This window comes from Hyperolius riggenbachi, chromosome 2, assembly GCF_040937935.1.
Source record: "Hyperolius riggenbachi isolate aHypRig1 chromosome 2, aHypRig1.pri, whole genome shotgun sequence".
Lineage (NCBI taxonomy): Eukaryota > Metazoa > Chordata > Amphibia > Anura > Hyperoliidae > Hyperolius > Hyperolius riggenbachi.
This window is the reverse complement of record NC_090647.1, coordinates 300,923,793-300,949,662: the sequence shown is the minus strand read 5'-3', so window position 1 is coordinate 300,949,662 and position 25,870 is coordinate 300,923,793. Positions and strand designations below refer to the sequence as shown.

Here is a 25,870-nt window from a genome sequence, read left to right as displayed (position 1 = left end):
CGAACAGGGGTGGTGGTGGTGGTGGTGAGGGTGGAGGCCTCGGATGCAGAGCTGATGGCGGGCTGCTCATCCTCCGTCATCAGTTGCACCACAGTGGCTGCATCCTTTTCCTCAATGGGACGTTTCCGACCCGGCTGGAGGAAAATAGGAGCAGGTACTACACGCTGCTGCTGCTGTGTCTCTGCAGCGTGAGTTGCTCCTGCTGGGCGGCGCCCAAGGCGTCCACGACCAGTGGCTATAGGCGGAATGTTAGCCACTGACGCAGCTGCGGAACTGTGCATGGTGGCGCGGCCGCGGCTTGCCACAATGCTGCTCCCTCTCCTCCTGATTCCCTTGCTGCCCTTCCCCTTGCCCAAACTGCGCTGGCTGCCACTTCCAGACATCTTAGATGTTTTGGGCGTAAACAAAAAAATTTTTTAAAAGGGCGGGTGAAAAAGTGGGGTACTTTAATGGAGTGGGTTGGTGGGTGAGGTGACACTAATCACTAAGTGATTAGATCGCTAAGTGATTACTAGTACAGTACTAATACAAAATACAATAATTCAGTAATCAGTAAGTGTGAACAGTGAACAGTGAGTGTGTCCCCTAGTACACTAACTAGAAAATACAATAATCAGTAGTAATCAGATTCAGTAGAAGGAAATAGAGTGTGTGTACTGTACAGACAGTGCACGCACCCACACACGCAGGAGCTAGCCTATGAACAGTGACTGAGTGTCCCTAGTACAGTAAGTAGTAACAGTAAGTAGTACAACTAGAAATTACAATAAGTAATCAGAAGGAAATAGAGTGTGTGTACTGTACAGACAGTGCACGCACACACACACGCAGGAGCTAGCCTATGAACAGTGACTGAGTGTCCCTCCCTAGTAGTAAGTAGTAACAGTAAGTACAACTAGAAATTACAATAATCAGTAGTAATCAGAAGGAAATAGAGTGTGTGTACTGCACGCACACACGCAGGAGCTATGAACAAACAGTGACAGTGAGTGTCCTAGTACAGTTACAGACTACAGTATAACTACAAAATACAATCACTCAGTAGTAAAGGACATCAGAAACACTGGTATAGATGAGAAATAAACTAACAGAGGACAGGAGGACAGCTGTGCCCACACAGGCAAGGCCCTGAGGCCTAAAGCTGTGTAAGCTTGCCTGCAGCAGCTGCCTGTCTCTATGTAACACACAAGCTACTAACTAAAATACAATGTCTATCTAACTAACAACAATATAGGTGTGTATAGGAGGTGTATGTGAGCAAAAAACGCTAGGTAATTGACCACTATAGAGCTCTTGCTAAGCCAAAGCACAAAGGAGCAGATCTCTCTCTGTAAAAAGTCAGGCAAGGACGGAAAAACCGAACATGGCGGCCGCTATTTATAGGGTAGGGGCTGGCCAGGGTCCCCCTCTGTGATTGGCTGCCGTCAGAGGGCCTGGGAGCCCTCTGATTGGCTCTAAGGACATCAATCTGGGCTATGACGCTATTCGAGCTCGAATAGCGCTGTTTGCTCGAATAGCTCGAATAGTGAGTGGGCTATTCGAGTTCACTCGAATAGCCAATTCGAATAGCTACAGCTATTCGAGCTCGGTATTCGACCTCGAATAGCTGAAAAAAAGCTCGAATATTCGAGCTCTGCTGAGCACCACTGGTCACCACTGTCTGACTGTCCAAAGCATCATCCCCCAAAGTGGCAATGAGCATTCCTTCCTCCTCCAATTCTGCCGCAACAGCATTCCATAACCCCACTGCGCTTGGGGATAAGAAGGTGCTGAGTGACATGGTGCTGGTGTCGCCCGCTGGGGCTGGAGAACTGCACTCCTCCTCCTCCTCCCCAGGCAGTGCTGGTCAGCTGCTGCTGCTCTTGCGAACAGGAGTGGTGGCGGGGGTGGAGGACTCGGTTCCAGAGCTAATGGTGGCCTGCTCATCCACCATCAGTTCCATCACAGAGTCTGCGTCCTTCTCCTCAATAGGACGGCTATGACCTGGCGGTGGGAGGAACATCTGCGCCACACGCTGCTGCTGTGTCTCTGCAGCGTGACTCCCAGCTGTTGGGCAGCCAAGGGGTCCACGGCCAGTGGCTAATGGCGGAAGAGCCACTGGTGCAGACGCAGAACTGCGCATGGTGGTGGGGGCTCGGCTGCCACGCCCACGACCTCCTCTCTTGGCGATGCCCTTGCTGCCCCTGCCCAAACCGCGGCTGCCAGTGCCAGACATCGTATATGTTTAGTATTATACAAATGAAAAAAAAAACTTTTGTATGTAAAGGCGGGTGGGACAAGTGGGGTACTTTAATGGGGTGGGACTGGTGGTGGTGGGTGTGTGGTGACGGACAGGTGTACTCTACAGCAGAGATCGGTGTAGCGCTAACGAGAGAGTGCACAGTGCGCACACAAAGACCCTAGCTGACGCTGACTGACGGTGTCTATATACTAGGGATGGGACGAATCCACAATTTCTTCGAATCCGAATCCGGATCCGAATCTAAAAAGGTTCTCGAATATCTCGAACCTTTCGAATCCCGAATCTAACGAATCCTGCACATAAAAATTGTGTGATCCGTGGTATAGTTGCCCGCAGTATAGGTACCCAGGCATAGGTAGCGAGGTAAAGGTGCCTTCAGTATAGCTAGCTAGGTATGGGTGCCTTCAATATTGGTAGCTTTCAGTATAGGTAGCATAGTATAGGGGCCTTCAGTATAGGTAGCAGGGTATATGGGCCTTCAGTATAGGTAGCAGGGTATATGGGCCTTCAGTATAGGTAGCAGGGTATATGGGCCTTCAGTATAGGTAGCAGGGTATATGGGCCTTCAGTATAGGTAGCAGGGTATATGGGCCTTCAGTATAGGTAGCAGGGTATATGGGCCTTCAGTATAGGTAGCAGGGTATATGGGCCTTCAGTATAGGTAGCAGGGTACATGTGCCTTCAGTATAGGTAGCAGGGTACATGTGCCTTCAGTATCGGTAGCAAGGTATAGGGGCCTTCAGTATAGATAGCACAGTACATGTGCTTTCAGTATTGGTAGGTAACTAGGTATAGGGGCCTTCAGTATAGGTAGCAGGGTATATGTGCCTTCAGTATAGGTAGGTAGCTAGGTATAGGGGCCTTCAGTATAGGTAGTAAGGTACATGTGCCTTCAGTGTAGGTAGGTAGGTAAAGGGACCTTCAGTATAGGTAGCAGGGTATAGGGCCTTAAGTATAGGTAGGTAGGTATGTAGGTAGGTAGGTATAGGGGCCTTTAGGTAGGTAGGTAAAGGGACCTTCAGTATAGGTAGCAGGGTATAGGGCCTTAAGTATAGGTAGGTAAGTATGTAGGTAGGCAGGTATAGGTGCCTTTAGGTAGGTAGGTACGTATAGGGGGCCTGTAGGTAGGTAGGTAGGTATTGAGGCCTGTAGGTAGGTATAGTGGCCTGTAGGTAGGTATAGGGGCCTTTAGGTAGGTAGGTAGGTATAGGGGCCTTTAGGTAGGTAGGTAGGTACGTATAGGGGGCCTTTAGGTAGGTATAGGGGGGCCTTTAGGTAGGTGGGTATAGCGGCCTGTAGGTAGGTAGGTAGGTAGGTATAGCAGCCTGTAGGTAGGTAAGGATAGTGGCCGGTAGGTAGGTAGGTATAGTGGCCTGTAGGTAGGTAGGTATAGCAGCCTGTAGGTAGGTAGGTAGGTATAGCAGCCTGTAGGTAGGTAAGGATAGTGGCCGGTAGGTAGGTAGGTAGGTAGGTATAGTGGCCTGTAGGTAGGTATAGTGTCCGGTAGGTAGGTATAGGTGCCTTTAGGTAGGTAGGTATGTATAGGGGGCCTGTAGGTAGGTGGGTAGGTAGGTATTGAGGCCTGTAGGTAGGTATAGTGGCCTGTAGGTAGGTAGGTATCTATAGGGGCCATTAGGTAGGTAGGTAGGTAGGTATAGGGGCCTTTAGGTAGGTAGGTATAGGGGCCTTTAGGTAGGCAGGTAGGTGCGTATAGGGGGCCTTTAGGTAGGTATAGGGGCCTGTAGGTAGGTAGGTATAGCGGCCTGTAGGTAGGTAGGGATAGTGGTAGGTAGGTAGGTAGATAGAACCCCCCTCCCCCGCCAACCCCCCCCCCCACAGCCCCCTCCGTCCCCCGTGCCTCCTCCGCTCACCCCTGCATAATCTACTCACCTTTCCCGTGGAGCGCAGAGCGGCAGACCTCTTCGTTACTTCCCTGTTCCCTCTAGTGTCCGGACCGGCTCTTACTAATGACGTCATTGTAAGAGCCGGTCACTAGGGGGAACCAGGAAGTCGGTGAGAGGTCTGCCGCTCTGCGCTCCGCTATGGATAGGTGAGTGGATGTGGGCAGGGGGGGCGAGCGGAGGAGGCGCGGGGGGGGGGGGGGGTCGGAGGAGGACGAGTGCGAGCGGCGGATGCGCGGTGTCGGGATTCGGCGGATTCGTATAGTGGAAAATGGCGTCGGGATTCGAATCCACGAATCTCGAATATTTCCTAATATTCGAGGGATTCGTGGATTCGCCGGATTCGTCGTCCCACCCCTACTATATACATAGACTACAGTACAAGTCAGCAAATACACAATAGAAGTAATAGAAACAAAACGAGAGGGTGCGGACAGCGCAGACGTGCACTGCGCACACAAAGACCCTAGGTAACGCGGTGACGGATGGTCCCTATGCGTACGTTAAAAAGGGGCGATGGGAAAAAAGGGCGCCGGGTTTTTAACGATAAACATGGATTACGTTTAAAAATGTATTTCGTTTAAAAGTAATGTTTTTAAACGTTATAAATCATTAAATAATGTGTATTAAATCGGCAATTGTAAAAACGTTAATCTTTCGTTTAAATAATGAAACGCATAATAACGTTTAAAAAAAAAATTACTAAGTAACCCTCCCTGTACCTACCCCTAACCCCTAGACCCCCCTGTTGATGCCTAAACCTAAGACCCCCCCTGTTGGTGCCTAAGTAACCCTCCCTGTACCTACCCCTAACCCCTAGACCCCCCTGTTGGTGCCTAAACCTAAGACCCCCCTGTTGGTGCCTAAACCTAAGACCCCCCTGTTGGTGCCTAAACCTAAGACCCCCCTGTAATTGTTTTCGTTTAAAAATAATGTAAAAAAAAAAAAAAAAAAAAAAAAAAAGTAATGTTTTTCGTTTAAAAATAATGTTTGGGAAAAATATTGTACTGGTTTTCGTTTAAAAATAATATTTAAACATGTATAAATCATTAAATAATGTGTAATCATGAGAAACAGTAATAAAACATTAAGTCTCCGGGCACCGCTTTTAAAACGTTAGTTTTCTCCGGCGCCCTTTTTTCCTACCGGGCGCCCATTAAACGATATTTATTATAGAAGTGAATGGCGGCGCCCGATTTGTCCACTAGCCTCAGGCGCCCGAATTTACTGTTTCCGGTCCCTATACACAGACTAGAGTACACTACAGTACTACTAACTAAACAATAGCAGAATCTAGCTAAATAATAGAACAGGTGTGACTAGATTACAGGATAGGTATAGCAGTAAAGCTGGGCCTTGCTAACTACAAAATAGTACAAATCTAACACAGAAGTAGTAGTACAGTAGAGTAGGAAAGGTGAGAGCACAGGTAACTAGAGACTAGAGCACAGAGCAGGGCAGGCTGCCTTGCCTAGGCACAGGGCCTAGCTGCTGGCTGCAGCTGCAGCAGTGGCAGTCTCCCTCCCTAGTCCCTAATCGCACAAACTAAACTGCCTAAAATACAATCTATCTACAATACAAAGCAATATAGTTGAAGATCAAGTGTTGGAGTGTAAAAACGCTTGGTTTAGAACAATATAAATGCACTTGCACACAGACAAAACGCACTGGAGCAGTCTCTCAGTACAGTTAGTCAGTAAGTCGCAAGCAGGACGAGTGAGGCAAGATGGCGTCCGCTATTTATAGAGGGGGGCTTGGTCAGGCTGGGAGCCCTCTGATTTGCTTGTGAGGACTCGGAGGTGACGTCAGACGTGACGTTATCCGAGCTGGTGACGCTATCCGAGCTCGGATAGCTAGGATATCTCCGGATATCTGCTTGCTATCCGAGTGCGCTCGGATAGCATAGCCCAGATAGCTAATACTTTTCGAGCTCGGTATTCGAGCTCGAATAGTGAAAAAAGAGCTAGGATATCCGAGTACCTCGGATATCCTAGCTCAGATGAGCACCAATAGTAGCCACACACATCAAGGCCTCCATCCCAGCAAATTTAGATCAACACCAGTTTGCTTACCGAACAAATAGATCGACTGAGGACGCCCTCTGTGTAGCTCTCCATGCTGCCCTCTCACACCTAGAAAAACCCAACTCCTATGTTAGGATGCTGTTTTTTGACTACAGCTCAGCATTTAACACCATCGTACCTAGCCAGCTGACCAACAAACTCCATGCACTAGGTCTTGCTCCCTCCATATGTACTTGGTTATTGGACTTCCTTACTAATCGCCCTCAAACTGTCAGACTAGAAAAACAGACATCCTCCACCCTTACCTTGAGCACTGGCGTGCCACAGGGCTGTGTATTAAGCCCTCTCCGCTATGCACTTTTCACCCATGAATGCCAGCCTATCCATACCTCAAACATGATTGTTAAGTTTGCAGATGACACGACTGTCATTGGACTTATATCAGACAATGAGGAAGCTGCATACAGAGGAGAAGTTAGGAACCTGACTGCATGGTGTGACATTAACAACCTGTTATTAAATGCAAAGAAGACCAAAAAAATTATTCTGGACTTTAGGACCACCAAAAAGACCACTCACCTACCGCTAATGATCAATGCAGAGGCTGTGGAGAGAGTTTCCAGCTTCAAATTTCTGGGAGTAACCATCGCTGATGTTACGGAACAATAAACAGGTATTGCAATGAATGACCACAGTTTGCAGAAACACTGATACTGAGACAGGAATGTGCAAAAAGGTGTTTTATTAAAAACCAAATCATGCAAATAACATACAACCATATGCAAACAATATATACAGTGAATCTCCCGCAAACCCAAACAAAACAGTGTGCACACATATAACCAAAACCCTGACTATCTATCTATCTACAAACGGCATGCAGGAGATATATATGTACAAGCAAATATATATACACAATAACGCGGTATCAAAGGGAGCGGGCAGAGACAGGTCAAAACGGAATAACAGAGTCAGCAACGGGTAATCAGATACAAGCAAGGTACAAAGGAATAGACAGAAGCAGAGTCAGGACTAGCAGAGGTTCAGCAGCAGGTAATCAGATCACAGAGCAGGTACAGGAAACCAGGTATCAAACAACAGAGGTGACCAGAGACTCAGACCTGTAGAAAGGAAGTTCTGGCAATGACTTGCAGGAAGAGGCAGACTTATATAGTCCATGTAATAGGAAGCATCTGGTGGTAATTGCTCAGAGACACATTAGAGGCCTCTGCAGGCCATACAAAGAACTGCAAGTCCTTAAATGTAATAAGCCACCTGCTGGTGGATAGTGGAAGTCCAGGGCAGTCCAACTCAATACCACCACCAGCAGGCAGGAGATGATACAATATGAATCGTAACAGCTGAGAACCTGTCCTGGGCTGACAATGCTTTAGCTCTAACTGGCAAAGCATAACAATGCCTCTACTTTTTGAGAAAACTAAGCAGCGCTAACCTCCCACAGAAGCTGCTGGTTAATTTCTACAGATGCACTATAGAAAGCGTTCTGACCAATTGCATGACGGCCTGGTACAACAGCTGCACCAAGGCTACCCGAGAAGCCCTGCAGCGAGTTGTTAAAACAGCAGAAGCCATTATTGGCACTGAACTACCATCACTGGAACTCTTGTATAATACTCACAGCGTTAGAAGGGCCAAAAACATTATCAAGGACAATACTCACCCTGGAAATGCCTTGTTTGAGCTCCTTCCATCAGGTAAACATTTTAAATCAATCTGCATCACACACAAACAGACTGAAAGACATCTTTTTTCCCATCCGCCATAAACTTGATGAACTCTGAATCCTCTCTGAAATAATTAACACTGTGTACAAATTGTTTAAATATCTGTAATACCTGGCATACTTGTATAATTTCTTCTCTTCCTTGTTACTATCACTATGTTCCCTATATCCACCGTGGGGTTGTCATGAAAAGTAATTTCGTTGTGTTACACAATGACAATAAAGTGAATTGAAATTTATGCACCTGCCTAATTTTGTTTAACTGCTTGCCATCCGCTCCACACCGTTTGTTGTGAACGCGGCGGCAGCCCCGGGACCTCTCCACGCCAGTTGGCGTGAACGGCCTTCTGTGGGGCTAGCAGGAGATCAGGCGTGCTGATGCGGCGATCGCCGCTCGGAGAATCTTAGACGGTGAAACCACTGTCTAATTACCCAGTACAGCGCTGCAATCTAAGGCAGCGCTGTACTGGGGACACGGTGGTTCCCTCCATAGGCTGGGGAGTGATCGGCTGGCAGGGGGAGGGAGGGAAGGGGCAATAAAAAATAAATAAAAAATAGGGACATTTATTAAAAAATAATAATAAAATGAATATTTATAAAAAAAAGAAACAACTGGGGAGCGATCAGACCCCACCAACAGAGAGCTCTGTTGGTGGGCTCTCTGTTGGTGGGGAGAAAGGGGGGGAATCGTTTGTGTGCTGAGTTGTGCGGCCCTGCAGCTAGGCCTTAAAGCTGCAGTGGCCATTTTAGTAAAATAATGTCCTGGTCACTAGGGGGGTTTAACACCGCAGTCCTCAAGAGTTTAAAGCGGATCCGAAATGAAAAACTAACTATAACAAGTAAGTTGTCTATATATCTTATTTAAAGTTTACACAGCAAATCTGGCTGCATACAGCTTCAACAGTTTAAGATGATTCATTCCTGTGATACAATGAGAGCGGCCATGTTCTGTTTGTCAACATTACACAGGTAATCTGCAAATGCATCTCCACCCCTCAGCTCACTCCCCTCTCCTCCTCCCCTCTGCCTTTGAAATCTCTGGCTAGTAACCTCCTCCTCCTCCTGCCCAGGCTGAGCTCCCATGAGCCCTTGCTACAGTGCCAAGGCTCTCTGAAAGGCTGTGGGCGAGGCTTGTTTAGTTTATAGGGAATTAGAGTATTAAAACAAAAACAAAAAAGTATTTGGCTTGAGGAATGCCCTATAACCTATATGTAAGGAACACACTTATGCAATGTATAAAACTTCATCTCGATCCACTTTAAACAGTTATTGCACACTTTCTATATATCCAATAAACTTAATTTCACTTCTCAAATATCACTGTGTGTGTCTCCTATATGATATATTTAACTAACATTTTTTATCGCAACAACCAACAATTTATACAGGAAAAACATGACGATTAACAAGGTTGTCCAAACTTTCGCATCACACTGTAGGTAGCCAGAGGTCCCATAAGTATAAGCCCTTCCCTAGGATTGGTGGCCATATGTGCCCCCAGTATAGGTAGGTATGTGGGTCCCAGTGTAAATAGCCAGGTATAGGTGATCCCACTATAGGTAGCCAGGTATAGGTGCCCCCACTATAGGTAACTAGGTACAGTTGCCCCCTGTATAGGTAGCCCGGTATAGGTGCCCCCAGTATAGACGCCAGGCCATCAGCTAGTACAAAATACAGGAATTCTGAGATAGACAAAGTGTATAGTGTATGTACCCGCACTGTGTGTAGTGGAAATGGGCCCGAAGTGTTTTTAATCCTATAATATAATCTGCCTGTGTCTCTGCGTCCTCCTGTGTCTGTGCGTTTAGGCCAGCTAGCATGTGCAGCACATGCACTGACTTAGACAGCACAGGAGGATGGGTGCAAGAGGCGGGCGTGTGTATGCGTGTTGCGGCATGCTTGTGCGTCGCAGTTGTTGTGTTGTGCAAGCTTGACTGGCCTCAATCCACGGAGCATTATCTAACGTTTATCAAACACTTTATCAAACTTTGATAATTTACCTCATGGGTAAAATCTCATTTTGAATTCACTAAGGTGTTATATATTTGTTGAACGTTTTATCGGTAAAACATTCGATAAATATATAACACCTTAGTGAATTTAAAATGAGATTTTACCCATGAGGTAAATTATCAAACGTTTGATAAAGTGTTAGATAAACGTTTGATAATGCTCCGTGAATTGAGGCCTATGTGTAGCGTACGCGTAGCGGCTGTGCACATGCACGCTGACAATGCGGGCGATGTTGCGCAGCGTTAATGGAGGCGACGGGGTAGGAGGTTGTGAGGGGCATATCGGCCAAAGCATAGCGCCATAATTATTTTGGATATATCTGAAGGTATACTTTGTTATTAACTATTACATTTTTTTATATTATACAATGTGGCGGACCTATGCATTTTATTTCTATGCATGTCAAATTTTTATTTCTATGCATGTCAAAAACAGAAAGGCAATACTTTACAGTAACAAAAAGACCTATGGTAACATCATTGGATTTGTAATTTTTTAAACCGCGGTGTCCTCCTTCGGATGAACTTCAGTTTCTGATGAAAGTCAGATGCATATGGAAAATATCTGTGACATTGTGCAATAGTCTCCTCCAGCAATGAACGAGTTACTGCTGCAGAGATTTACGAGCCAGGTACCAGTCTGGTCATTGTCACTCCCCACTGCCCGCCCCTGTCACATAGCAAACAGTGGGCTAGGCGGCGCTTGCCTATGTTAATCAGCCGTACCTTAGGAATTAGGGCTAGTCCTCTCTTCTTAGTCATTTCCTCTGTGAGTAACTGATCAGACTTCTGCAGTAGGTAGTGGATTTACACGCGTGTGTCTGGAGCTCCTTTACGTCCGTGTCATTTTTCTCACCCCCAGGAGATAGCGAGGCTGCTCTGTGATCACAAGACACCTAAAGATCAAAAGCAGAGGTAAGTCTCTTGAGGTCTAATCCCTGCAGCCACAAAGGATCGCGCATTATGTCCTTTGTTAGCCAAATGGGTCTCATTTTTCTGTTGAATTCCAAGAGTTCCAGAATCCGTTTGTGAAGTCATTTGTTTCTTCAGCTGCCCCACGCTCACATATGATGTTAACTCATTTTATGGTTTCTCCTTTTCCACTAGGTAGCGTGATCGCACGCAAAATCATGCTGCGATGCAATCGCGCAACCTTCCGTTTCTACTCGATTGCGCTGTAAACCGCCGGGAACACAGCAGGATCGCATCAAAAATCACGTAGACCGACGATTGCGAATTTGGAAGCATAGAAATACGCTAATGGAAAATGAGCACTGCGATTTACATGTAAATCGTGGTGCTGTTGCAATCGGAAAAAACGGCTGCAAATCACTTTTTGGAGTAAATCACAGCAAGTACAAAAAGGCCCTAAAGGGAACTTGTCCACAGGAAATGGGTTCATAGCTAATAGGAGGGGGAGCTGGCAGACAAAAGAAAATCAAAAAATAATTGTAAATTGTAGACACAGAGGCATCATTTTACCATATGGTACTTTAAAATGTCTATGAACGCTTTTGCAGCTGGGAAATAATGGACATCCATCCCTGGAAGAGATGCTTAGCTTTTTTCAAACTTTAGCATGAAGTTTCACGCAGGGGTCACCCTTGATAAAATCAAAATCGCATGTGGAAACGCTAGTAATGCTTTCCTATGTGGCTGCTGAGTTTTCAGGAGCCATCCGCACTTCTGTATACATTTTAAAAAGATACAACCTGCACCACTACATGTGATTCCCCATTGAAATTCACTGGCTACTGTAAAAAAAAGCCTGCGTTGAATCGCAGTCAAACATACATATTGTGCGGCAACACGATTGCTGGTATTCATCTGCATTTCCTGCAGACATAAGTGTGAACCTTTTCTTAAAAGACGACTACAGCAGCCTGACCATTCATAAAATAAGAAGGGATTATTCATTTTTAGAGCTGACAATATTCTGTCTGAGCTTAGTACAAAGCTTAGAATCACTCCTTAATATGCTGGTACCAGGTGCTATTCCATTTTTTAGGTATATTTTCTGTTTTAAGAACTTACTGTGTGGTTACGAGCAAACGATTAGACTAGTTGTCTGATGCAAGTGATGCTGTATCTTCCTCTAGGTAACATTACATATCATTCTAGCCAACAGCCTATAATTATTACAAATTGTTTTCATTATATCCTGAAATGGCACACCTTACCAATCTCTTCTCCTGCTTGATCCTGACCCCTGCTTCTATAGCCTCTGAGTGGAACAAGTAAGAAGAACAACCTCTTGATTCAAGATATTGGTTAGGAAAGAAAAAATAGAAAGAACTGGCACCAGTATGCGGCAGGGATGGAACGGCCACAAGTGGGCTTACCTGCAACGTGCACCGATATGCGACAGCGTCTTGAAGAAAGGAGAGAAGTGGGCACTGCTGCATAAAATCCCTTTATTGTGGCCGGGTTACAGAGTGGTTGCAGTGGGGGGAGAGGGTTGCCTGACAGCTGTTTCGCAGGTATGCAACCTGCTTCTTCAGAGGCCTCTGAAGAAGCAGGTTGCATACCTGCGAAACAGCTGTCAGGCAACCCTCTCCCCCCACTGCAACCACTCTGTAACCCGGCCACAATAAAGGGATTTTATGCAGCAGTGCCCGCTTCTCTCCTTTCTTCAAAACCTCTTGATTCAATTCTAAGGTGCCTATTTATAAAGCAATGAAAATAATCTAATTTCTGTATTTCGTTTAATACTGGTTTTCGTAGTTAAAAAAAATAAGTGGTAGCATTGCCATGACGTGGCTTATAATTGAATTTCTTTTTTGTGTTGTGTTATCCTCTGATAGAAAGTCTGGGTTTTCTGTACTGAAAACCTTGCCCTGGTATGTTGAAGATGTTTATATTAATGCAAATCAGTGGAAGATGCCTCACCCAACAATCCTCCTGTAAGTTATCACCACCGGGTATATTCACCAAAGTATGTTAAAATGTATGTGGGCAGGCAGGGCAAAAAAATGTCTATGGACATTACACAAATTACACACGTGTAACGCACGTTATGTAATTTGCACAACTCCCATTATACACAGGACACGTGTGTTTCTTGTGTAACCGGCGTTATGCACGTAGAGGAGTAAGCATTGTAGCACGTATTGGGCTCGATTCACTAAAGGCTAAGTGTTAGCACGGCAGTGAAAAGCCGCTTTGCACGTACAAACTACTTAGCACCCAAGTCTGCACGTGCAAACTACTTAGCACTCTAGTTTGCACTTGCAAAGCTTTTAGGCGTGATAACTGAGTTATCATGCTTTTGTGAATCAAGCCGATTGTATATAATGCACGTAATTTATGCAACATTCACTAAAATTTACAAGTGTTGTCTGTGCACATAAATTTTAATGTATTTTAATGAATACGCCTCCTAGTTAGGTATCGCTGAGTTATGGTAGACATATCATTGCTTGCATCCATTGTGACGCATATGAATAGCTATTTCACCCTCCTTTATTAGAGCATTTCCCTGCTCAATTGTTTCTAGGGTGTTAGGGTTTTATAAACAGAAGGATATAGGTGGCCATACATCAGGCGACATCACTGCATGCCCAATCGACAAAGCAACCAATTTTGTGCCTTATTGGTCGCAATCGGTCGGACAATGTAGGGCCGACTTGCTCGAATAGCAAGCGATAACGGGATGAGCGACGAAAGCGATGAAACCCCTAATGCTTTCTCCCCTAATGTGCAATGTAACCCTCCACCAGTGTACTATACATTACCTGTCCATGGCCGCTGCTGGCTCCGGGCGCTGTCTTTCATCCATACATGTGCCCCACATGGTTGACTGAGTAATACGGGTGCGTGTGTGACTTCACATACGTGCCTGCGTTACTCCGGCAACAACGTGGGGAGTGTGTGTGGACGAAAGACAACGCCTGGAGGCAGGGGAAGACAGCGGAGGATGAGCGCCCGCCACGGACAGGTAATTTATAGTGCACGGGAGACCACAAGGGTACATTGCACATTAGGGGGACAGTGGCGGTTACGGCACCACAAGATCGATTCCAGATCAATTTCAGCAAGAAATTGATCGGGAATCGGCCTGAGGTGTATGGGCAGCTGACAGATCTCTCTCTAATCAGATTCAATTAGAGATTCATCTCTTGGTCGAATATGCCCATCATCGCTAGATGTATAGATACCTTATATTCTGAGAAAAGGGCAGCAAGATCACAGTGAAAGGCAGAGGTAGGTCACCTATTATAGGTTTATAACTGTTTTAGGCCTCTTCCAGACGGGAGGTTGAACTGTGCGCTTGCCGAGAAGTTCAGAGTCCCATCTGTTGCCCGCCAGTGCAATTCAGGTGCAATTTAAATTGCAGCCAAATTGCAGTGGTTGTAATACCATGTGTGTCAAGCACTGACATGCACTGATGCTAGCCGACTGCAGAGGACCGCCACATGTCGCGTCTGAGCACGGCTGCACTCAGATGTGACTCCATGGGGGGCCGCCTGTCTAGTGCCAGTACTTGGTGCTTAGCGCTAGCATGAGCCCAGCCTCCTCAGGAAAGCAGCTGTCAGGCGGTGCCTGTCTGAAAGAGCCCTTATAAATATATGTGAGTTCTTTGTCTCCTGTTTCTCCATCGTATCTCTAAGAAGTCTGATAACTCCTCTAAAGGCTTGTACCCATGCTGGATTGATGTTGCCCGATGGGAACCAAGACCCAATCCCTCAGGCAACATTGCTGGGCCAAGGCTGTACAGACGCTGAGTCAGTTGTACAGCTGACAACACATTCTGTTGTAATGCGGGGAGGCAGAGAGCCGACAGAGCGACAGGGACATGACTGAGGCAGCCAATAACGAGTGATACTTTTATCAAATTGTATAAAAATCTGTGCTGCAAAAATTTTGAACCGAAATTGGTAAAATGTATAGATTGAGCAAGCTGGAAAATCGAAGTTGATGTGGTTGATCGGGTGTGCAGCAGTAATATTGCAATAAAATCTCACCTGTCCAACTGTCGTGACTCCCCCCCCCCCCCCCACTATCTCCCCATGTGGCACCAGGCATGTGTAAGTGTGATGATACTATGTGGTATATGCACCACCATTTAGTGGCTTTGTATGATGGCGGCACTCGGGGAAGACATCTGAAGAGACAGGAAGTCATGGCAGTCACTGCATAGGCACTGTGGGGGGACATTTACCTTTGGGGGTGACCAGGCAGACGGAATCGGCGGAGTTGTGAGGCTGATCCCCAGGGCTGGATTAACCGTAAGGCACGTGCCTACATGCGTCTGATGATGGAAAAGCTGCTCACTTCCTTCCTCACATGCCTCCTTCCCTATGCAGAGTTCTAAGCAGAGCATAAATTCCACTGAAGAGATCTCCCTTTAGTCAGGGGCAACTTAATATAAACGGTACCTCTTGCTACCTAATGCTAAGGGGCACCTGTAGCTACCTATGACGGGCAAGGAAAGTAAGGGAGAAGTGACTGCTAAACCAGCCAGCACACTTGCGGTGCAGTTCAGCGGAGGTTTGTTGGTTGATGGAGAGCCAAGTCTAGGGTGAAAGGACATCTGTGTCCATTTGTACCTGTGATGTAAATCCAGGCCTGCCAATTCCTGTTAGATTTTATGCTGAAATATAGTGGGAATCGGTCTGCGGTGTATGGGTAGCCAACAGATCTCCCTCTGAAAAGATTTGATCAGAGGAAGATCTGTATCTTGGATCTGCTCATACGTTCCTAGATATATGGGCAATTTAGTCAAAAAACACATCTTGTGCATTTTTTCATATGCATGAAAAAACGTTCAACCCTGCAGCATAATTTTGCACACCATGTGCACTTTCTCCTTAACATTCATTGGCTACTGTAGGAAAATGCACATGTTTAAATCCAGACTTGTGCACGTTAGCCTCCGAGGAAGCAAGGCTCACCCCATTGCGAAACGGTCGTAAGGCCGTGCACCCTCTGGCGCCCACAGTTGCCTCCCCATTCCAGTAGAGCACGATAAGTACCATCCATTTGCACAGACTCATGCATTTTGTACTTGCATTATGATTCACCTGTTGTACACCTGCTGTTTGCATTAAAGTTACAGTGCCAGACATCCATGCTTTTTTCTTTTTGAATTTTTGCAATGTGTAGCTCTGCTTTGTCTTGAGCACGTAACACCTGCTGGAATTACATTATAACAGTCGCCAGGCTCACTACATCCACAGGACTAGCTGAGTGCCTGCCTCCCCTCTCTCCCAGTTTCATAAATCCAGACTTATATGCATAGTATCTAGAAATTCACATTAGAAAAAATGTTTGCATCTTGCTCAAAAGGTTGAGCCCTCCCTTATGCTTGCTCAAACAAGCTTTATTTTCTACTAAAATGGAACATTCTAAAGTGACCTGCTCTGTTTATTTTATGTTTTTGATACAAACATACTAGCATGGGTATTTAATGGTTTTGGCTGGAGTTTTACTTCTGTCAGAGTACTGGATCTCAGATTTTACAAAGCCGTGATGGGAGTCTTGGCTTGGAGCTTACACGGAATACATATGGGATGCCCACAGGGGGAGCTCTCTTCAGTATGAATGCCTACATTTCCACCATGTATTCTGCCAAAACATTTCTTTAATGATTTATTTTCTTTAGCTTCCTTGTCACTACTGACAAGTATAAACATATCTCTCTTGGCTGACTAAGTTAATTTAACAAAGTGATCATACTAAATGCTATTTAACTATTAGTGCTCAATAGCAGCCTGTCCGTCAGGGCTGCTGCTGAATGCATTGCACTTGGAACACTCTTAAGGTCATCCTGTGTGGGCTAAAACTTAAAGGGATCCTGAAGTGAGAGAGGGATATGGGGACTGCCATATCCCATACCCTTTTTTCCTTTTAAACAGTACCAGTGGCCTGGCTGTTCTGCTGATCCTCTTTTAGCCACAGACCCTGCCTGAACAAGAACGCAGATCAGATGTTTCCGACTGAAGTCTGACTGGATTAGCTGTATGCTTGCTCAGGGTCTATGGCTAAAAGAGGATCAGCAGGACAGCCAAGCAACTAGTATTGTTTAAAGGAAATAAACATGGCAACCTCCATATCCCTCTCAGCTTGGGTGGCAATGTTCTACCCAGGCTCTTTTAGCCGGGTGCTGCACCCGGCTAGTTTTGGTAAGCACCCGACTGTCATTGGCTCACCTTCTTCTCTGCTGTAAGCAGAATTGTGCAGAGAAGCGCCGGCCCTGCATTCCTTTACTGTACTTTTTCATGCCACCCGGCAGGAAAAAAATTCTGGGGAGAACACTGGGTGTCTGTAACGATCGGTGTAGCACAGAGAGGATCTGATTACCGGTGATCTGCAGTATCACTGGAAATACAGATATATACCAGCTTATACATGATCTGCAGTATCACCAATAATCCGATATACAAGCTAACCTCTGGACACCTAAGCAGAGTGTTTGGTGCAAACAGTCGTAAAGAGAGGACTGAGCCTCAGAGCAGTAATGAGTACTGCCCAATTCCTTCTGGACTCTCCCGGAGGGAGGAGTCAGGCTGAGAGAAGGAACGACAGAACGAGAGTGACACTCAAGAGGGAGTGTCCCTATCAGGACTGGGAACCGCCTCTAACAGTAAGGTCTGTTCTCGAGGTCGGACAAGCCAGGTCGTAAACACATGGACAGATAAAGTACAGATTCAGAAGGCAGAGGCGAAAGTCTGAAGTACAGGCAGGGTTCGGCAACAGGGTATCAGAAATATCGAGGTACAAAATCAGAAGGCAGATGCAGAGTCTAAGGACGAGCCGGGATTTGAACAGAGTATCAGAAAGACAAAGTACAGGATCAGTATTCAGGAGAATGGTCAGGCAGGCAGAAGGTCATAACAGATAATCGCAATCAAACTAGTACTTTAAACTATCCACAAATCTAGCTAAGTGTAGGATTACAGCTCCAGCTGGTCCCGGCACACTTTCGGATCTGACTCAGGTCTGCGTGCTACCACGTAATGATCGCAACGCCAGACAACCAGCAACTGAACAGCCAGCAGTATATATACACAGCCACTCTCCAGCCCCTCCCTAAGTGCTGGACCAATGAGAGGGCTCAGAATTGTCAGCTGACCAGCTTGGTCAGCTGACCTACTTCTGGCTGCTATATAAGCTTTGCCTCAGTGCGCGCGCGCGTGTCACTCTGAATCTTGGAGGACTATCAGTCCCAGCCACACCAGTACTGCCTTGCAATGTATCCAGTGAATCGAGCGTGGGAGCCGCTTCCAATGCGGATTCCGCCGTTCCCAAGGCGGATTCCGCCGTTCCCAAGGCAGATTCCGCCGCTTTGCCTATGCGGCATGCGGCGGTTTTTCCGCGTTGTGACGTCATGCAGGACGTGGAAACAGCAGCCTCACCCTGAGAGACGGCGGCTTTTCCGCGTTTCCTCACAGTGTCCTTTAAAGCAGTGTTCCCCAACCCTGTCTTCAAGGCCCACCAACTGTGCATGTTTTGTAGAAATCCACAGATGTAGTTAATCAACTCTGCTGAGACACTAATTACCCCACCTGTGCATGTTGGTGGATTTCTGCAATACGGCTGCGCTTGTACAATAAGCCAGAGATGCTTGTCCATGAACGTCTCCATGCTACTGCGCAGGCCCGACATTACTCGCACAGGCGCAGTACAGCTGTGCTCATGCATGAAGGGGAGCATTGCCAAGGATGTAGGAAGCCTTTGGAATGCTTCCACTCTTTTTATGTAAGTATCTAACTTTTTGTATGGGATGGGGCCTCCAGTTTGCTTTAAATAAAAATATACCAACACATTTTACCTCAGTACCCGTGTTGCTCTTTAGCTTTTTGTCAAACTGTGTGAATAAGCTAGGGATTGCATCATATGGTCAGGAAATTAGCTGTTGCAGGAAGTGTACATGGACTGTCTGTGGTGTTTATCTACAAGAACAAGTGAAAGCAAGACTGGTGACTGTTCATTTCAATGAGAGGGCTGAAGTTTTAACTGAAAACATCTGTGTACATAAGACCAGCCACACTAGCTTGCTGGTATAGGACAGTAGCCATACCCTGTACACATGCTAGATGGTTTTCGGCTGAGGTGGCTCTGCCAAGAATCTAGCACTTCTACAGCATGCCTCCTCCCCCACCCCATCCCAAGGGATCAGGCAACATACCTCATACGTGTGTACAAGGCTTTACATCTTCTCCTATTGCCTCTGCAGTGTCATCTTTGGTTAGGTACCATGACTTTAAAGAGACTCTGTAACAAATTTTTCAGCCTTAGTTCTTCTATCCTATAAGTTCCTATGCCTGTTCTAATCTGCTCTGGCTTACTGCAGTCTTTCCTAACTGCACTGTCTCTGTAATAAATCAATGTATCTTTCCTCTGTCCTGTTTGTCGGGCTAAAGCTTGATTGTGTGGAATGTGCAGGGCTGCTTGTGATTGGTGGAAGCGATACACACCCTCTGCAGGCCCCCTGCATACTCTGAATGACTCATACACTATGCTTAGCTGAGCCTATTAGAAGCTGGTTAGTTTGTTTGTAAACACTGCCTAAAACTGTTAATTACAAGCCAGGATTGCAGCAGAGAGTGGCAGAAACAGCACAGAGGGGCACAGGAGAAAATAATGAATAGAATGGTATGCTTTTTATTGTAAGAATATTAGAGTACAGATTCTCTTTAAGGTTCTGGGTTGACAAATACTTTCAGCTGAGGAAAGTGTGTTTACCCATTATGTTTTAAAATAAATGTTTGAACTGATGAGTTTATCATATACCTAAAAAAGATAGTACACATGACTGTAATCACACATCTGCCAATTTACCAACCATTCACCAATCATCATCTGGTTGAAATGTGAACCAGGTGAGGGTTGAAATTGTTTACCACCAAGTATCAGATCATTTTTAAATCTCTACTCTAGGGTTGCTGGGTCACTTGTGCTCCTTATCAATGACTAGAGAGGGTTTACTAAAACTGGCTGTTTATGATTTCATTAAAAGATGATATACAACCTTTTTATTATAAGAGATGTTTGTGATACGACTGTGTTGTTAGCCCAGACCATTATTCCTCTGAATGTGACCCTCTCTCACGACCTGTTTTTCATGATGGGTAAGTTGCTATACTTTGAGGAAGTTGATAATAGCTGACTAGAGACCTTCATGAGGAAGACTTCATTATCTGCATTGTCCCATTTCCTTCTCTATCAGTGGTTGTGTTTGTGCAGCAATGTCCTGTTAAGTTGTGAACTTCCATACATTTCTTCATTCATCCTATCTATGTTTCAGCAAGGTCATCCAACCTCCAGACATGCTTTGGCCAAACATAAAAATATACATATCATGTTTTTCTTATTTTGAGTAATAGTCCATTCCATTGCACATAATTACTGGATTTTGTGCTACACATGCTTATGTGCCTTACTAAAACAAAAGGTAGACAAAGAGCCAGGGCCAGTTTAAGAGGCTCTGGGGGCCCTGGGCAAACTAAATCAGGGGCCCCTGACTAATACACCGCCTCCCCTTGCCCCGCCCCGCATTACCTTTTTTCTCTGCCCCGGGGCCCTTGTGTGAAGCCGCAACAGTAAGTAACCTATCCCGGCGGGCGGCGGCTACAAAGTCCGGGGCACTCTCTCTCCATACAGTCCTCCTCCTTCTCTATGACCCGGTGCATGTTATGTGTAAACATGCGCCGGGTCAAAGAGGAGGAGGAGGACTGCGTGGAGAGAGAGTGCCCCGGACTGTGTAGCCGCCACCGCCCACCAGGATAGGTTAATTACTGTTGCAGCTTCACACAAGGGCCCCGGGGAGCAGTGCGAGCTGGGGAAGCAGGCATAATTTAGCAGGGTCGGCAACGCGAGGCCCCTGTAGAGGTTGGGGGCCCCGGGGCAGTTGCCCCCTTTGCCTCTATTGTAGCGCCGGCCCTGCAAAGAGCATTGATGACATACATAGCAAAACTACAATAATCAGAAGTTGCATTTCATTTTACTAAAGCCAAACAGGTGAAATATGAATGCAACTGACTGCTGAGAGTTAAGGTGCGCATACATCAGATGATGTATGGGCAGATTGACCAAGAGACAGATCTCTCTCTCTGATTGAATCTGATCGGAGAGAGAGACCGGTTGTCTGCTCATACACAACAGGCCGGTTCTTAGCATGAAATGTCAGGGAATCAACAAAGTAACATCGCCTCAACACTTTCCTCTGTCCCCACCTAATGTAAAATATCCCCCCCTCCCCGGTGCCCGGGGCAGTATACTTTACCTGTCTATGTTCAGCACTGGCACCGTCTTCATACACATGCCCCGTGTGGGTGCCAGCATATACATGGGCGCATGTGTGACGTCACACACGCACTCACGTTTAGATGACAACCACGTGGGACGTGTGTATGAAAACAGAGCCAGCAGCGGACACGGACAGGTGAAGTATACTGCATCGGTCACCGTGGGAGAACATTTTACATTAGGGGGAACAGCACCAGGGGTTTCGCCATTACCACCGTGCACCCAATCGAGCAAGTCAGACCTACATCTTGCAGCACGTCCCACCGAGACATGCGATCAATTTTGTCCCAAAATCGGTTGCATCGTCGATCGGGCATGCTCCTGGTGGCACCGAATCAGATGGTCGGTCGTCCGCCAAATCACCTAAATGGATCATCAGGGATATGTGAGGGAGCAGGCTGGTGTTGTTCTTTGTTTTCTGGTTGAACTCGATGGACGTATGTCTTTTTTCATTCCCCAAAATAATAAACAAATAACTATTGCCAGCTTTAGGCTACTTGCACTCTGCGGCATTGCATTGCACATCCTAGAGAAAAGGGAAGGGGTGAAGATGACAGAAGGTGAATTTTAGTTAGAGATATTGGTTAGGATAAAGTATCATTTAGGAGTTTAGATCTAGAGTAGCAGGAGGCTAGTTCTATTAGACACTTGAGGAAGGCTCAGGTGACCCGTAACATGTATGTGTGTGTCCATGCTCGATTAAACCGCAAATGAAAGTTTGAAGCCTGTGGAGTGCCTTTTTCTACTGTGTTGGAGTTTCATGCTAGCAGAAGTGGTGGACCTGCAGGAAAAGTGCACCACCAAGCGCTGCCTAACCAAGGTAGACCTGACTGACCTCCAAGGTGGCTAGTGAATGGCTAGTTTTATTAGCCAGGGGTAGTAGGTAAGGTAGGAATAGGTTTGCATTTTAATAAATTCTAGTATGAACTTTGGTCACCACAAAAGTTTGTATTGGCTTCGAAAGCTTAATTCATTTTGTACTTCTCAGGTAATCTTTTAGCAAGTGATAGGGATAGATAGAGGATAGACCTGTGGAAATGGGCCCACGCACAATTATTGCTAGTGAAAGGTCATTTTATTTCATAAGCATAATCGCTATCGTTTGGAAGACACGCAAGTCCTGTTTCTTGGTTCAACAAACAGCAGTTTGCTGTTTGTTACACTAGGGAAGAGAACCCAAGTGTCCTTCCTTGAAACAATTATCTCTAAGGGCTCAAAGCCACTAGCAGCTTTTTCTAAGCGCTAGTGATTTGAAAAGCTCTTGCTAATGCAATGCTATGGCGGACTTTTATGAAATCACTAAGACCTAGAATCCACTAGCAGTGCTTTTCTAAGCGATTGTGATTTAAAAAACTCTTGCTAATGTAATGCTATTGGTTATTTTTATAAAAAGTCACATTGTTCAAGTGGGATCACAAGCATAGCATTACATTAGCAAGAGCTAATCTCAAGCACTTTGAAAAGCGCTACTAGTGGGTTTCAGGCCTTAGGGTGGATTCACACTTGTCTATGTTTTTTGCATGCATTTTTCTGCATGAATTTTCTTACAGTGCTGCATTGCTGTATGTAAAAAATGCATTTAAGTGTGAACTAGCCCAATGAATCACATTGATTCTCACTTTTCCTATGCAGAAAACATACAGAAAAATAGACAAGTGAGAATTCAACCTTAAGGCCTGGGACCCACTAGCAGGCTGTTACTAAGTAGTTACTAAGCAGTTGTGTTTTGAAAAGCTGATGCTAATGTAACGCTACTGGTGAACTCAGCGCTGGTATTCTCTGCTGAGGGGACGCGGCTGGCTTGACGTGCAGTCAGTCATGTGGGCGGTCATGTGGTGACGCCCACATGACGTATAACGGAGTATACAGAGCGGCAATGTGCCGCGAGAAGAGCTGTAATCCTGCGCAGCCGCAGTAACGGCTATGCAAATTGCACAGGCAGAGGATTTTTTAAAGCGGCGATTCTAATCGTCCTGAGATAAGGCAACCCTGGGCTGGGTTGGGGCCTCTAATAATAACTGGATTTAGAGAACAGAGCAGCTGGAAAGTACAAGGGAGCCGCAGATCGTCTGCCCTGAGGTCTGATATTGCAGTAAGATAATTAACTTTTTTTCTGTCATTCGCCTCGTAAGTCCTTTAAGGAATACCTGTTTCTAGAGGTTGTTGCAATTTATAAAGATAATACTGGCTAAGTGGCTCAATGGGTAACTACACCTTAGAGATGATATGGGACTGTGTGTGACTTTAAAACATATAGATCACAGATATTATTCCCTAAAATATTGTCACATCCCATCTGTGGCTTTGAACCTTTAAAAGATAAACCAGGAAGTTATAGAGGTTTCCCATCATGAAGGGAATGATGTAAATAGAAGAGAACGTAAAACAAGTAGGAATAAAAAGAAGCGTACTAAGTGAGGCCTAAGGTAGAAGGAAAGACTGGGAACTGGAGATGCAAAAGTCCTAAGATGATAAGTGGACCCTTTTATATTTTTTGCAAGGAATGAGAAGGAGATTTAATCTGCCCACTTTATTGGTCAGCCTGAGCAGTGAGCACTGGCTTGGAGAAGCCTGGTTGGTGCTGTCCCTTCTGGCACCATGCCATTGGCATTTAGCATTATGTGACTTGGCAGATTTGCCTTAAAGGAAACCTAAACCAAAATAACCTAATTGAGTTAATTACCTTTTCAAATTGCAAATCATTTTTCAATCCTATTCGGTGTGTTTTTGCCGCTCCCAATTGTCAGTTGCAGCTATATGGCTGAGGTTTTCTTTTTCATGGCTCTGTCAATATGGCGCCACATCCGCTCCGGTTCGCAGAACCGTTGGCTGAGCTCGAATACCCCTTTTCCTGCTCGTGCACTGTTCAACTTCAGTGCACGAGCGTCTTGATGACGGGTGCGTGGCGGCCGTTGTAGCAACAGCATGTGCAAAATTGAGAAGGGGCCTGGTAGAATGATGCGTGCGGTGATGGCCGCGGACTGTCACCGCTAGTTGATCATGTGTGCGCGCGCGTGCACATGACGTGAGAGATGACGTCCGCGCTGGAAAACAAGCTGCGCGTGTGCTGACAAAGAGAGGAGAACCATCGGCGCACAGACCGAGGAAGGTCTCGACGAAAGACCGTGACAGGCTCATCGACTGGCCAGTTGATGAGAAATGCCTAGGGGGTACAACGGAGGGAGAAAAATAGGATGGGGCAAAATTGAGAAGGGGCCTGGTAGAATGATGCGTGCAGTGATGGCCGCGGACTGTCACCGCTAGTTGATCATGTGTGCGCGCGCGTGCACATGACGTGAGAGATGACGTCCGCGCTGGAAAACAAGCTGCGCGTGTGCTGACAAAGAGAGGAGAACCATCGGCGCACAGACCGAGGAAGGTCTCGACGAAAGACCGTGACAGGCTCATCGACTGGCCAGTTGATGAGAAATGCCTAGGGGGTACAACGGAGGGAGAAACATAGGATGGGGCAAAACCGAATGTGCAGACACTACAGTAATTGTCTGCTATACTTATAAATTACATTTATTGACATTAATTCACTGGAACACATTGGTTAAAGTTTCCTTCAAAGCGGTATAGTCACCATAAAAATCAAATTTCAACAGCAACTGGTCTGAGTGTATTAAGTGATAAAGATGCTAAGCCTGCATTCAAAACTTTCAAAACTTTTTCTGCTGTTGATTTGGAGTTATCACATACTTAAAGAGAATCTGTACTCTAATATTCTTACACTAAAAAGCATACCATTCTATTCCTTATTTTCTCCTGTGCCCCTCTGTACTGTTTCTGCCACTCCCTGCTGCAATCCTGGCTTGTAATTAACAGTTTTAGGCAGTGTTTACAAACAAACTAGCCAGCTTGTAATAGGCTCACATAAACAGAGTGTGTGAGTCATACAGAGTGTGCAGGGGGCCTGCAGAGGGTGTGTATCGCTTCTAACCAATCACAAGCAGCCCTGCACATTCCACACACTCAAGCTTTAGCCCGACAGACACAACAGAGGAAAGTAGATAAGATTTATTACAGAGACAGTGCAATTAGGAAAAGCTGCAGTAAGCCAGAGCACATTAGAACAGGCATAGGAACTTATAGGATAGAAGAAATAAGACTGAAAAATTTGTTACAGAGTCTCTTTAAGGAACACTGGCCCTTTAGTAGTCGTGCCAAAGAATTGCATGCTGGGGGTTCTTTTTATCTATAATCTATTCTTCCTCTTCCCTTTATTTCCCTGCCAGCTTCTTATCTGAAACCTAATCCCCTACTCACCTGTGTTTACAAGCAAGGCTAAGGCGACTCAGCGATTGGAGGAGACAAGAAAAAAAAGAAAAGGGCAGAAATGACATCACGAGTTAGCCTTAACTGTGGGCAAAAGACATGGCCCCCACCAGGAACAGAATTCCCGTAATTTACTATTTAACATTCACTGAAAACAAAACGTGGACAGTATAATACATGTGTTATGTAAGTAGATCAAGTATTTATCTACTTATATATGTGTTTTTTTCCCTGGCATAGTATGGCTGATCCTACTGCTTTAAGTAAGCCTTGTGTTACCATTGTCTGGCTGCACCAGATATTCAGCAATCTGCTGAGTTGGTCCTTTCATGCTGCTGTAGTCTCCCTTTCCTTGCCCTTCTACCATGTTTGTTCTGCCCACTGTTCTTCCAATGCAGGTCTGATCTAATAGCTTTGTT

General features: G+C 45.8%; 1 protein-coding gene across 3 annotated transcripts in view; it reads left to right on the top strand.

Annotated features, from left to right (window-relative positions):
- The first annotated feature begins 10,683 nt into the window (after window positions 1-10,683).
- Window positions 10,684-25,870, top strand: part of FHL3 (four and a half LIM domains 3) — a 90,788-nt gene continuing 75,601 nt past the window's right edge. For 2 of the 3 annotated variants that reach the window (XM_068269035.1, XM_068269036.1), the window contains exon 1: window positions 10,684-10,838. The gene's annotated coding sequence lies outside the window, so the exon portion shown is untranslated. Of the gene's footprint in view, window positions 10,839-25,411; window positions 25,638-25,870 lie in introns of all 3 variants that reach the window. The other variant, XM_068269037.1, reaches the window with a different exon arrangement.